Source organism: Notolepis coatsorum, assembly GCF_963971535.1.
Source record: "Notolepis coatsorum genome assembly, chromosome: 16".
Lineage (NCBI taxonomy): Eukaryota > Metazoa > Chordata > Actinopteri > Aulopiformes > Paralepididae > Notolepis > Notolepis coatsorum.
The window spans coordinates 42,878,257-42,892,652 of record NC_140180.1 but is presented as its reverse complement, the minus strand read 5'-3'; positions in this window follow the sequence as shown (position 1 = coordinate 42,892,652).

Below are 14,396 nucleotides of genomic sequence, written 5' to 3'. Positions count from 1 at the left end.
ACCTCCAATGTACAGTACCCCCCACCTACCCAACCTCCTCCAATGTACAGTTTCTACGTCAAATGTATATACTCTTTTTTCTGAACTCTTTTCGTATCACAAACAGTACTGTATTTGCAAATCTGGTATGTCATAAATGTATAGATGTAGCAGTACTGTCTATCTGTATGTCATGTATGTCATATATGTTACGATGAATTGAAAATGGGGGACCCTGATGTAAACAAGACGAAAGTCTTTCTCTGGTCTGCATCCCCTTAACAATTGTATGTATTGAGCTGTACTGTACTGTACCCATTCTGCAATCTGTTAATAAAGTTTTCAATCAATCAATCAATCAATCAATCACACATATGGGACACGCTGAGATATAGGTGAAATAAACTCTGATTATCCCAAGACTGGTAAAATAGATTCCTTACCTCAGATCAGATGTTCTCCAAAAAGATTATTCCAATTCCTGATCGCCATTCCAAATATCGATCGCGTTTATTGATCCAATGCTGGGCACTGGAAACACATATTCCACGCTGTTCTGCGGCTCGGCAATGAATGGGATCATCTCCGGTTACATGCCTGACAAGTAAAATGTGGATTCCGGACTCTTTTTTTCCCATCCATTTCATTCAGTCCAATCCAATGGGTGCAATACCATCCGGAGAGATGATAGGGGGGCGGTATTTTCCCTGTTCGAGCTCAGATAGATCCCCACTGGTAACGTGAGGCTAGATTGATGAAAAATGAATGGAAATCGCTAATAAAAAGAAATACGATTAAATAACGAGATTTCTTGTTCTTGGCACTCAACGCATGGCATGAACTAACGAGATTCTCGTGGCTGGCACTCAAAGTGTTAAAGAAGACGTGTCTGGCCCATGGGGACATTGACGTGTGTTGTTGGGCCTTACAAATAAATTGTATTTGATTGATCCACTTGGGGAAATGCAGGCATCATAGCAGCATGGGGGGTACAGATATGGGCATGGTAATAGTAGAAATAGTAGAGTAGAGTAGTAGAATATAGGCCATAAGGTGAAGCCTGAGAAGTGGCTAGAAAACTATTCTCGTTTCCACCTCTGTGGACTACTCAATCTTCACTCTGGGTGAAAGGTCTATTGGTGTAGATTTAGGAATAATAAGTTCTCCATTTAGAATCTACCCGGTTTTGCGCAATCATAATTTAAAAGTTGGGACTAGATCTTTCCTCGCGAACGGATGCTTGGTGGTCAGGCAGTTTTATTTTACGTATTTGTGCGAGTTCTGTCACGTATCTTGCGCTCGACCAATAGCAGCTCTAGCTTGTTGCCAAGTTACAGACCTGTATCGAATCGCTTGCCTATAGCAAGTAGCGTATATGCATATAACATTGTTTAGAAACCTATTTTGCGAACATTAGAATGTGTTTTTTGTCCATTTTCGTCAAGATGTACTCCGTGGATGACATGCTAACGTCACGTTACTGTTTACCAGTGTTGGGACTAACGCGTTACAAAGTAACGCGTTACAGTAACGAAGTTACTTTTTGCCGTAACTAGTACTCTAACGCATTACTTTTTAAATTCAGTAACGCTGTTACCGTTACTAAATGGTTTGTTAGTTCGTTACTGCGTTCTTTTTATGTAGATTCATAGCGAGCGTCCTCCTGACTCCTGTTTGATTTCGCCTGCGTTTGTTTTGTTTAATAATAGAGAGCGTCTGGTTTCCGCATTTCTGATTGGCCACTGACTGACGTTCTCTGACGTTCTCTGACCAGAGAGCGTCAGTCAGTGGCCACTGGCCAATCAGAAATGCGGAAACCAGAAATGCGGTTACGGAAAAGTAATAGACGCTCTCTATAGTAAACAAAAGTCAGGAGGACGCTCGCTATGAATCTACATAAAAAGAACGCAGTAACGAACTAACAAACCATTTAGCAACTACTTGGAGAGATAATTAATATACAACATGGAAACGAGATAAAGAACATGTTTGAGGGGCTACTGGAGTCAGCTGGACTAACGTTACATCTCGACCTGACCACCGCAGACTTTGGTGAGTGCAATGTGTTCACTGAAACTCAAGTTGATCAACGGATTTTGACTGTACGAAATCTGCCAGGGAATCTCATAATACTAATCAAACAATATAAATATAGTCCTTTCATGCACAATTGATATCCTAACTATTCTAACGTTAAGATTGATATCTTAAACAACGTTGCAAGATGGTTATAATGAAACGCTCCGGCGACATCAAGGCTGTTCCTTCAACCGGCGCACTTCTTATTATATCGACTCGGGACAACATTTGTTTGTGTCAGATTTGTGTTTGTATCTAGACCACATTGATTAGCAGAGTTCAGTGATGTGAATGGAAACTGTCAAGTTGATCAACCGATTTTGAGTATCTGGGGCATGGGACTCGGGAGCAATCTTTTTTTTTTTTTTTTTAAATAACTAAATAGTTACTTTTCACAGTAACTCATTACTTTTGGGTGTAAGTAACTAGTAAAGTAACGAAGTTACTTTGAAATGAAGTAACTAGTAAAGTAACTGAGTTACTATTTTTCAGTAACTAGCACAACACTGCTGTTTACACAAGTGTATTGTGGTCTGTAACTTGGCAACAAAGAGAGCTGCTATTGGTCGAGCGCAAGATACGTGACAGAACTCCCACCAATACGTCAAATAAAACTATGCAGTGACCAAGTATCTGTTCGCGAGGAAAGATCGAGTCCAGACTTTAAAATGATGATTGCGCAAAACCGGGTAAATGGAGAACTTTTTATTCCTAAATCTACACCAATATATCTTTCACCCAGAGTGAAAATTGCGCAGTCCGCCAAGGTGGGAACGGGATGAAACGATACAGCCTTCACCTTACGGCTTAATAGTAAAAAACAGGGTCTTGAAACCAAAAGTTTGAATCCACACCACAACAGCAGGTAAAAAGGGTTAACTATTTCTAACACAAAATCAGTATCCTCCAGCATTTTGAGACAGCTAGTAAAAAAAAAAAATACAGATTAGATGGGTAATTCAATTACTGAGATGTTATCAATGTTTAACCTTGTTGTTATCACTACAGTGATGATAACAATCTAGAGTGTTACCATGTTGATGAGTGGGTTCATTTACATCTTGCGTGAGCTTGAAGATGTCTAGTAGTAAGTTGATAAGCTCAATAGCCTTTGGGTCATTCTTCTTATTAATATGAATATTCAGATCTCCATGTAGGATTAATCTTCACATCTAATGATACCAACTGAGATCAGCTCTGAGAATTCCTGTAGGAATTGTGATGAGTATTTTGGTGGTCGGTATGATGTGATGACGAGCAAAGAGTGTTACAGAGGGTGTCGAGCACTCAAATCTGGTAGTGGTCTAAACAGGAACAGCATGGTTTGTTATTAGAACAGACTGATAGCCAGGCTGTCTTCGGTGTGTGTGTGTGTGTGTGGGGGGGGGGGGGGGGTAGCTATGATAGAGTGTGGTGTAAGTTTGAGACCAAAATTCACTAATTTGTTCATCCTGTGGTTAAAGGGAACTAGGGAAGGGGAGAAAATGAGCAGGATGAGGAGGAAGGGTAGTGGGGAGAGGTGATGGGGCTCCTACTCACGCTTTGGGTTTGTGGACTGAAGGTCAGGGTGCGAACCATGGGGGAGCCTAGATGAGACATCAGCTCCCCTAAAAACATGATTTGTGAATTTTTGGGGGGTCTCTAAAATACTGACAATAAATGCTATTTTTGCCATGCATTTCTCATTCTTCTGTAATTTTCTGTATCGTCATCATCGTGTATAATGCGTAAAATTTGGCTATTTTGATGTATGATTCATGATTTGCGCACTAATTCACCGTAATAGATAATAGATAATAGCATAAATCTATGGGGTTGCGGCACTGCAGATATACCCTACTCGTAATAGATGGCAACATGCATGCTATTCTTGCGTTTACCATTCGGAGAGTTGCGGCGCTGCAGCCTCCAGGCACAAATCAAACTTCACCCGCCGTTTTAAAAGAAAAAAAATACAGGTATTCAGGATAATGTCGAAAGTTAAACGAAATATCAAAGAAGTAAGCCTTCTAACCAATTTTGGTTTTACAAAGAAGGCGAAGCAGCCAATCGACTCGACTGAGCAGGAGCCGACTATTTTAAATTGACTGCTGGCGAAGCTAACAACGTTACACCTGCTGCAGGGACTACTTCTGTGACATGCAGATTTTGAGAATTGGGCAGATCTTCACCATCAGGTGGGTGGCGAGTAATTTTTATACTGTAAAAGCAGTCTGGAATAACTACCCTGCTTTAGCGCGCCACTTTAAAACCCGTCGTAAGCCGTTTATGGCGGTGGATGTGTTAGGGTAAGACCTACTTTTCCTAATTACAGTAACTGTATTATTATCATTATTGCTCATTTATAAAATGTCTATCGTATGATTGTTGTGCGTTGGTTACATGCGCAACTGCGCTTGTCTTGTGTGTGGGTGCGTCACTCTTTGTCACTCTTTACTGACCAGGGTGCCACTGCTGACTGGTGTGATAATGTTGCATTTGCCTACTATAATAATGTTAGACTCGATGTGTTTGGTCATGGACTTGTTGTTCGGTATTGGTTCATCCGTGTGTTTATGTGCAAATAGGACTGTTGTGTGTGAATTTTAGTGTTGGATCAGAGGGGTTAATCTGATGTGTATTTCAATATGTGCGTCTTCATCATGCATGCAGACACCTGTGTGGTGTGGACTATGTGTGGTTCTGTAACGTTACTCATACCTATAGCCTATATGTCAGCAAGCGTCACAGTAAAGTCCTCCCTGTGAGGCATGCCCCCCCCCCCCCCCCCCCCCCCCCCCACCCGAAGACCATTGTACGGTTCGCACACTGCTGAAGGTCCATTGGAATGCAATGTTGTCGTAGCCCGTCGTAGCAGTTCTGATACTGGAGTTTGATGGCCATTTTGTTTTTCTGGCCTTGTTGGAGTTTTCCGGAGTGCAGGGCCTGTTGTGGCAAGGTCATTGTCTGGTGTTGTGGAGGGTGGTGTCAATTATTTTACATTTTACACAATTGGGTGGCAGATGGTGTAATCCATGTTGGAGGTGAACAGTTTTTCCCCAGATCAGTTTAGGGTAAATCCATTATTTCTGAAGAGGCTTTGGCGCTCCCTCACTTTGTGTAGGGGACAGGCAATTGAGAGCCATCTGTTTAGAGCCATCACTCTAATGAAACGCTTCATTCATGGCCTAGTTGAAGGGATGGGCCTACTGATGAATGATTCAAGATCTTTGGAGCCTAGCAATTTTAGCAGTTCAGTGATGTCCATTTTTAGCATTTCTGTCTGTTCCTGTTGGAGATATGATTTCCTCCAGCATGAGTAACAATCTTGTTCACAGTTTTGTGGGCAGACAGCATTTCCTCCGATAGCGAAGGTGCAGGCTCACGTTTATCTTGCTGCTGTTACAGCCCTCTGTGCTGTGCATATCCTTGGTGCCACGTTCTATTTGAGAGGCGTGAGATTTGAGCTGGCGATGTAGGCTTGCTATGTTATGATTGGAATCTATTTTCTAACTGTATGGTCATCAGTGGTTGGAGGGAGTTATTCACTCTAATTGTGTTCTTTGCAACCATCCATGGTTGTTTTTTGTTGATCGCTGGGGTAGATGTTAGCCTAGTTACTGTAGCACCGGCCAGACAATATCACTCTCTCTCGCTTCGAGTGCTCCTTTTTTGTTGGGGATGGTTTTAGTTTTCAGTCTTGCTCATTATTCGTTTCTGTTATCTTCTTTTGGCAAATTTCCTTTGTATCTGGGGCCCATGTTAGGTTAGTTTCTTCTGTCGTTTCTGGGGCTAGTGTTAGCTTAACATTGTTGGTTTGCTGCGCTTCTGTAGCTGGGGCTAGTGTTAGCTTTGCGTCTAGTTTTGACAGTCTTGATTGTCTCACCTGTGGGGTCCATGGTAATGTTGTCTCATTCTCTTCCAGATGAAATATCCTCATCTCAAGTATGGCAATCGTCTGTAAAGTAGATGTACACAGCAGTCTTAGCAGGGGGACATATCTGTGGCGAGGGAATATCCATGTTTTAATCCAAAATTACTTATGGGGCTAGGCAGCTAAGCTAGTGATAGCTAAGCCAAGCTCTATACCAGGTTAATGATGGGTGACGCTCCGACTAATGATTGTAAAATTAAATAAAATTAAATAGAGGTAAAAGGAGGTGCTGTAGGAACTATAGACTAGCGTAGCCGGTCTTAAACGTTAAAGGACATTAAAGCAGCAGTTGAGCAGCATTAGTGTAGCATGTGGAGGACAGTGATTTTGTGTTAAATATATATATAATATAATATATATATATATATATTATATATATGTATATTGTCTTACACCCTTCTCCACCAGGAAGTCTCTACAGAGTGATTATTAAATTAGCCGGTAATACCCTATACCCCGGGAAAATCTGGGGAAGGTTTAACAGTGTCAAAATTTACATAGCACCAAACCCTAATCCACACCACAACATGCAGGCAAAAGGGTTAATAATATATAACCCTTTTGCCTGCATGTTGTGGTGTGGATTAGGGTTTGGTGCTATGTAAATTTTGACACTGTTAAACCTTCCCCAGATTTTCCCGGGGTATAGGGTATTACCGGCTAATTTAATAATCACTCTGGTGGAGAAGGGTGTAAGACAAGGATGCATCTTCATCTTGTCCCCTGTACTCTTTAATATGTACAGTGAATCACTGATGAATTTCTGAGAGGAGGGAAAGGAGTAAAACTTGGCGAAGAGAACATCACTAATATAAGATACGCTGATGACACCGCTATAGTCTGTAACTGTCAAGAAGATATACAGGACATGATGAATAAGCTGACTGTCGAATGTAAAAACTATGGAATGTCGCTAAACACAAAGAAAACAAAAGTAATGATCATTGAAAAAACACCAGGAACTGTTTGTAAAATACAGGTGGATGGAGAAAAACTTGAACAAGTGAAGGAGTACATGTACCTTGGAAGCTGGATCAGTGAAGGTGGTAGAGCTAACATGGACATTAAGAGAAGAACCGGAATTGCAAAGAGGGCATTCTGGAACCATAAAGAATTATTGAGACGAAACATAAGTTGGAAAACGAAGACCAGGATTTTGGAAACGTATGTTATGTCAGTCTTTTCATACGGAGCAGAAGCATGGACGCTGAATGAAGAGGCAAAGAGGATGATAGACTCTTTTGAAATGTGGACGCTGAGGAAGATGCTGAAGATAACATGGAAGGGTAAGATCAAGAATGAGGAGGTACTGAGAAGAGCGGGTAGGAGGACAGCTGCTGGAGAGGTTGAAAAAGAGAAAGATGGAGTTGTGCGGGCACATTCTGAGAGGATCCAGCGGGGAGATGTTCAAGGAGGTGGTGATGGGGAAGGTGGATGGAAAGAGAGGAAGTGAAAGACCAAGAAGAGGCTGGGTAGACGACGTCTGTGATTGGAGCGGAGTGAGAGGTGGAGTCACGGAGTTGGAGAGAAGAAGTGGGGACAGAATGGGTTGGAGAGTGATAGGCAACCTTCGGAATGAAGAAGCCACCTGATGATGATGAGAATACCAAATTATGGATTTATGTAGTCACTGCTATACTGTACAGTAAACGGTTCTCTGAACAACAACAGAAATGGAATAGCAAACATTACATATTGATAACAGAATATTGAAACAATAACAACAAAACATCCTACAACATTAATGTCACAGGTTGACAGGACAGTGGTCCCCATATTTGCCCCTTCCCTATATAATAAACTGTAATTTTAACTTGTACTTTTTGGGATACCCACATGGATATTATTATTATTATATTTATTTTACTGTTGAAACTAACCCTGGAATATACTGACTATTGGAATAACATCAAATGTATGCCTATGGATTACTGCGAGTTTGAGACGCAACTCTGAACAGCTTGAACTACGTGCTGCAGTATGTCTCTTTTGCCGCTTCTTCCACTGCATGGTACCTACTCAACCCCCCCGTCAGTGTAGCTGGTCGTCATAGGGTGCCGTGACATCATCTTCAACGCGACACACACTAATGTTTAGTATTCGCGAGGCTATGATCGCAGGTTTGTGTTTTTGTGCAGGACGATCCCTGTGTAGTGCAATGATGATGTAGTGATGATTCTCTCTTCTGACCAATCAGTGTTTCAGGTCACTTTTTGGTCCCCGTTCGACCCGCTTGGAACCTTGACAAAACAGGTACTAAAAAAAGTACCCAGTACCGCAGGTACCATCCGCAAATTTTGGCAATGGAAAACCGAAAAGGCAGAGTCGAGTCGAGTAGGTATAGTGAAGTACCTTTTCACAGCTATTCCAGAAACATTTGGACATTATTGACTAATTGATAGGCGATTGGGCACAGCTGTGAGCGACAGAACTTGCCAGGAAACAGCCTGATGCCTCTCCCAGATCTCTTCAAGTGTTTTACTGTTTCAAAAAACAGATGAGACAGTAGATGAGTTATACAGGTCTACTCATCTGGGGTCTCCTCAAAGCACCATCTCCACCCAGTTATGTTCCTCTTGTTAACTTGTGTGTGGTTGTTAAACCAAAAACGGCAAGCCACTGATGGAGGTCTCCTTTCCATTAGGTGTTTTGACTCTGCGGAACAACCAGATGTGTCCGGAACCGACGGAGGGCACATGAGATTTTTCACGAATGTACCACACAAATGTCTGCCCTTCTCCCCAGTTAAGTGTATTTTGTTAAACCATCGTGCTGGTTGGGCTTTGTTCTTTCCCCACGTTCATCCCTCTCCCCACGTTCATCCCTCTCCAATGTTCGCTATCCACTGTATGTTTCTAGCATAGGTATAGGTTTGTGCCAGGTAGCATATTTTAGTTCCTAGTGTGTCTTCCCTCATCTTCCCTTCTCATCTGCTTGCTCAACACACTGTGTTCCATTACAATGGTGGTCGTAGCAACCATACCATGTATATACATGTACACACACGTATTACCAGTCGCAAGGCTGAGCTTTGTGTTATTTGCCATTGTGTAATCATGGGCACTTTGATTGAGTGCATGTTCAGCCCTGTGATTTTCTGTAGCCAGAGTGTCAATTCTGCATGGTTCATAAGTAAGAGCGTGAGTAAGGATGTGCCTTGCACCCAAATAATTATGTATATGTGTCGCAGCGACAACCAGAACCTGCAGATTCCTCCTGAGCAACGTCAGAAGGATACGCCCCTTCCTGACAAAAGAAGCCACCCAACTCCTCGTCCAATCAACAGTCATCTCCCGCCTCGACTACTGCAACGCACTGCTAGCTGGCCTCCCGGCCACTGCCACCAAGCCTCTTCAACTCATTCAAAACGCAGCGGCCCGCCTGATCTCAAACCTACCGAAGTCGGCCCATGTCACCCCACTTCTTAGGGACCTGCACTGGCTCCCCATTGCTACACGTATCCGCTTCAAGGCCCTCGACCTAGCATACCGTGCAGCAAAGGGAACCGCTCCTGCCTACCTCCGGTCAATGGTCTCTAACTACACACCCTCAAGACCCCTACGCTCTGCATCTTCTGGCCGCCTCAGATCTACTCCTATCCAAGCTCCCAGAGGGTCATCAAAGAGAAGCCGCCTATTCTCAGTCCTTGCCCCACAATGGTGGAATGAACTACCCATCCCAGTTAGGACAGCCGAATCCCGTCCAATCTTTCGCCGTCGACTAAAGACTCACTTCTTCAACCATTATCTGAAATGATATAAAAAAAAAAAATAATAATAATCTAACCCCGACTAACCTTACTGTCATGCACTTGTCCTAATAAACTAACCTACACTGTAACACGCAACACTTTGATGAACATTGTTACTCAGCTGATAGAGTTATACCCTTCTTGCTGTCTTGTCGCACAGAACTTGTAAGTCGCTTTGGATAAAAGCGTCAGCTAAATGACTAAATGTAAATGTAAATGGTGGCCATTTGGTGTTATTTTTGTGTGTACAATTTGGCCATTGTGGCAAATACTACTGTTTGTGTGTCCATTATTTTGGCACCTCTCTTCCCCTCGCTCAGTGCTGGAAGGCCAAGGTATCGGCCAGTCCATCCCATAGGCTGCTACGGCCACGTGGGGTTCTCCGTCACCAGGCCATGCTAAAGTAGGTTCAGGCCACTAGTAAGCGGTCTGAGAAATGTGGAGATTGATTTGATTTGAAATCTTTATTTCGTACATGTAAATTAATACAAACCAAATAAATAACTAAACAAAATCAAAACATAACTCAAACAAAATAAATAAATAAACAAAAGCAAAACATAACTCAATTTACATGTTCGAAAAGGAGTAGGAAGAAGTATACACTTATTTAATCCTACCCCTTTTCCACTACTCAAATGAGTGTACTAATTTAAAACATTTCAAAACAAATATATATAATATGCAAAAAAAAAACGATATATGTAAAACATGAAAGAAATTAAATAAATATGTAAACACCCGTGAATATCAAGTCCCTTCCTCATACCTGTACCTCGTGAACATCATTTCCTTATAAATCTGTTTGAATTGTCTCATATTTGGACATTGCTTTAGTACCACATTCAGACTGTTCCACAGTTTCACTCCACATATTGAGATGCAGTGTCTTCTCATGGTAGTGCGTACACTAAGAACTTTAAAATTGAGTTCTCCCCTCAGATTATAACCCCCCTCTCTATCAAAGAACAGTTCTTGAATGTTTCCTGGAAGTACATGAGATGTCCTACCCCTGAATCCCATTGTGTTTTTGCACACCGTAATACATTTCCAAATAAAGATTTACCTCTGTTACCCCTCTGTTGTCTTGCCTCTGACATAAACAGGTCTATGTTGTACCGTAATTATTTCCATCCTATCCATGTAAGTGTAGCTGGATAATTAGTGTGGGATGGAGTGTTTTATCCATCCAACTCAATGCATCTTTCTTTAACACCAGGCTGAAATTGGACTGCTCGAAGCCTAATTGTGTAGCAATTAGAGTGTCTGCACCCACAACTTATGCAGATTAATTGCATGTAACAGAATGAAAGGCACATAATGGCAGTCAAGTCCAGTACAGCAAAGTAACTTGCTTTTATTGAAATGTCCAGCTCTTGAGAAGGTCAGATTGAGTGCATCGATGAATATGTACTTTCAATCATGTTCTGTTCCAAAAGTTGCATTAGTAACTGAAAATCCTTTTGAAATGAGAGGATTTTCAACTAGATCTACTGTATTCATCAATCAAACCTTTATTTAACCAGAAATAAAAACCCATTGAGACAGAGGTCTCTTTTTCAAGGGTGATCTGACCAAGAAGGCAAGCATGAATAACAACAATACATATACATAAAAAACCTACCATATAACCAACATTTTAAATGAAAAATAGTATTTCAGCTTAATAAAATACAAGAACAATAAAACCATAACAATAAACCTGTAGAAAGGTGCTACACATCCAAGCAGGAGCAGCAGGTGGCAAGGATTTATTTAAGCTTATTTAACATCTTCCCTGCAGTTAGACAAGAAGATACATACCTTTTTCGTCTCTCTGCATGCATTGGGCTTAGGGAACGCCTGGACTGTTAGCCTAGCTTAGCTTCATCACTGGAAGTGGGGCAGACATCTAGCCTAGTTCACTAGAGTCAGGAAATATACTCCAAATACAGTCAAAATACAACTCCCAAACCAGTGATGGGCAAGCTACTTGGAAAATGTAGTAAGCTACACTACAAGTTACTCTCGATTAAATATAGCTCAACTACAATGGAAGCTATCCCCAGATAATTGTAGCAAGCTACACTACAAGAACATGGCAAAAATAGCTAGCTTTTTTACTTTATGATCAAGTTTCCACCAAACAAATAGGCAGGCAAAAAAAAGGTTCAGTTTGATTGTTTATTAGAAAACTGAAACAAGCCCTCGGTCTGGCTTTTTGTGTCATCATTTTAACATGAACTTGTATTATGTACAAAATGTTAATAAAGTATGAGGAAAGAACTGTGGAAACGCAATAAATAAAAGGCCAAATCAATCAAATAAACACCTAAATATATACTCTCTCTATTGGAATGGAGACTTTTCAGCACAGGATAAACTGCCCACTTTATCAACCAAAAACACACTTCTTCAATATCAGAATTTTAACTAATAATAACTGTCTTACTGCATTTTACTATTATGCTACCATGTCTATACTACCACCAACTATGCTAATATGTCTATACTACTACAGTATGTACTCAGAGTATAACACTCAAGCTCGACACTGCTAGACAAACAATACTACTTATCCTTGGCTGCTAGACTTGTTGTACACAATTTGTAAGTTGCTTTGAATGAAAGCGTCAGCTAAATGACCAAATGTATTTAAATATGTAACTCACAAAACATTCCATGGCCCCAAAATCATGTGGGGACCCCCCCTGGGGGTCCTGACCAACCCACAGGTTGAGAACCACTGCTCTAGGTGATATTTTCCCTCTTAGTGTATGTATTATTTATGTTAGTTTGTTTTTTCTTTTCTCCACCCCCATAATATTGTTCATTTTCTGCCTACAGTGAAACATGATAACAGCTATCTGTTAGTTAAAGCTGTTGACAAAAAGTGCACTGACTTGTGTGCTGTTTGGGAACAGTTGACAATGTTTATGTAAAGCTTTTCATCAGCTCACCTGAATATGTGTTCTCAAGTTAGTGCTGGCCGTGTGGGAAGTTGAGAGCAGCTTCGTTTTTGGCTGACACAATAAACCCCTAAACACATATGTTTTAGGCGTTTTTTCAGTCAAACTCATAAATGTTTTCTGATAGGGCCATGGAGAGGCATTGTTGTTATTGACATCATCTTCATCAATGCCATCAGCCCTGGAAACATCGAATCCCTCTGCCATTTCGCGCGGACTGGTTCATTCATTCATTCATGGTCTGTGTTTTGATTTTTTTACTTCCTGATTTGCGGAGCTGGAGTGGCATGTCCCGCCATATCCTGCCTCTGATTGGCCTACCCATAATGTTTTGGCCTAACCTTACCCAATCGTGAGTCGTCATACTCATATCTAAATCAACCAACCAATCATAGTGGGTTTTCTCCGGTCTGTGTGTTTTTTTTGTTTTTTTTTGATAGTAGCGTGTAGCGTTTTACTCGCGCTACGTCACTACTTGATTCTAAAAATAGCTGCACTACAGAGAACGCTACTTGGTTCAAAAGTAGCGACGCTACCATCACGCTACTGAGAAATGTAGTTAAGGTATGTAGCGTCGCTACTTGTAGCTAGCTACTGCCCATCACTGTCCCAAACGTTCCTGTAAACATATTGTGACCTGTGTATTTACCACGTCTCCCAGTCACACAAGTCACCCGAGTCTCTCAGTCACACAAGTCAGAATCATATTCTCCAGATGTAACACAGTCAGACAGAGTGACCAAAATTGTCAAAGTGATCATGTAGCACTTGTGTCACTAACAGTAACAGCTGTTCGCCACGGACCAGTTCTAGGTTCGAATGAGGAGAGGAGTGATATGCACAGTAAAATGAATAGTAGACCAGAGACAAGGTTATAACAGTGACCGGTAATTTATTCAGTTTAAACAGCAGCGCTAGTAAGACAATGACGACAACATACAATGAGTAGGTGACGTAAAGTGAAGTATCCCTTTTAGGTTCTTTCATTAACCATTCCTTCTTTCAGGAAGGTTAATTCGATATCAAGTCCTAGGTTGATTGGATCAACACATTCGGTTCAGTTCGACCCCTTCTCTCAAGAAGGTTAGTTCGGTAGCAGGTTCTAGGTTGATTGGATCAACACATTTGGTTCGGTTCAGACGTCTCTGAAGTTATCACTAGCTAAAAGCTAGGTTTAAGGTTGGACATTAGATGTATCCCTTTTTCGTGAGTAACTCATTATCTTTTCTTCTGCAATTGCAGATCAGTAAACTCTATATCAGTTTATCATTTCAGTAAACTCTATATCAGTTTATCATTTCAGTTCGGTAGGTAAGTATTTAAACATATTAATTTAAACCTTTAAGTGTGCAGGGAATGCAAGTACCTTATTAGGTGCAATGACCCTTTAAACTCTTCCTTTGCATGTGTAATACCAACAAAGTACCAATGGAAATATTCAAGGTTATAGGAATGCAAGTACCTTCTTAGGTGAAATTACCCTTTAAACTATCTTTCTTTACAGGAGAACCATCAGCGATTCAACTGTAATCAATATGTTATCAATGAGATTCAAGTATCTTACTGGGTGCATTGACCCTTTAACTCTCCCTCTTTACAGGAGAACATCAGTGGTTCAGGTATCTTATTGGGTGAATTTACCCTTTAACTCTCCCTCTTTACAGTTGAAATATCAGTAGTTTGAGTATCTTACTGGGTGCATTGACCCTTTAACTCTCCCTCTTTA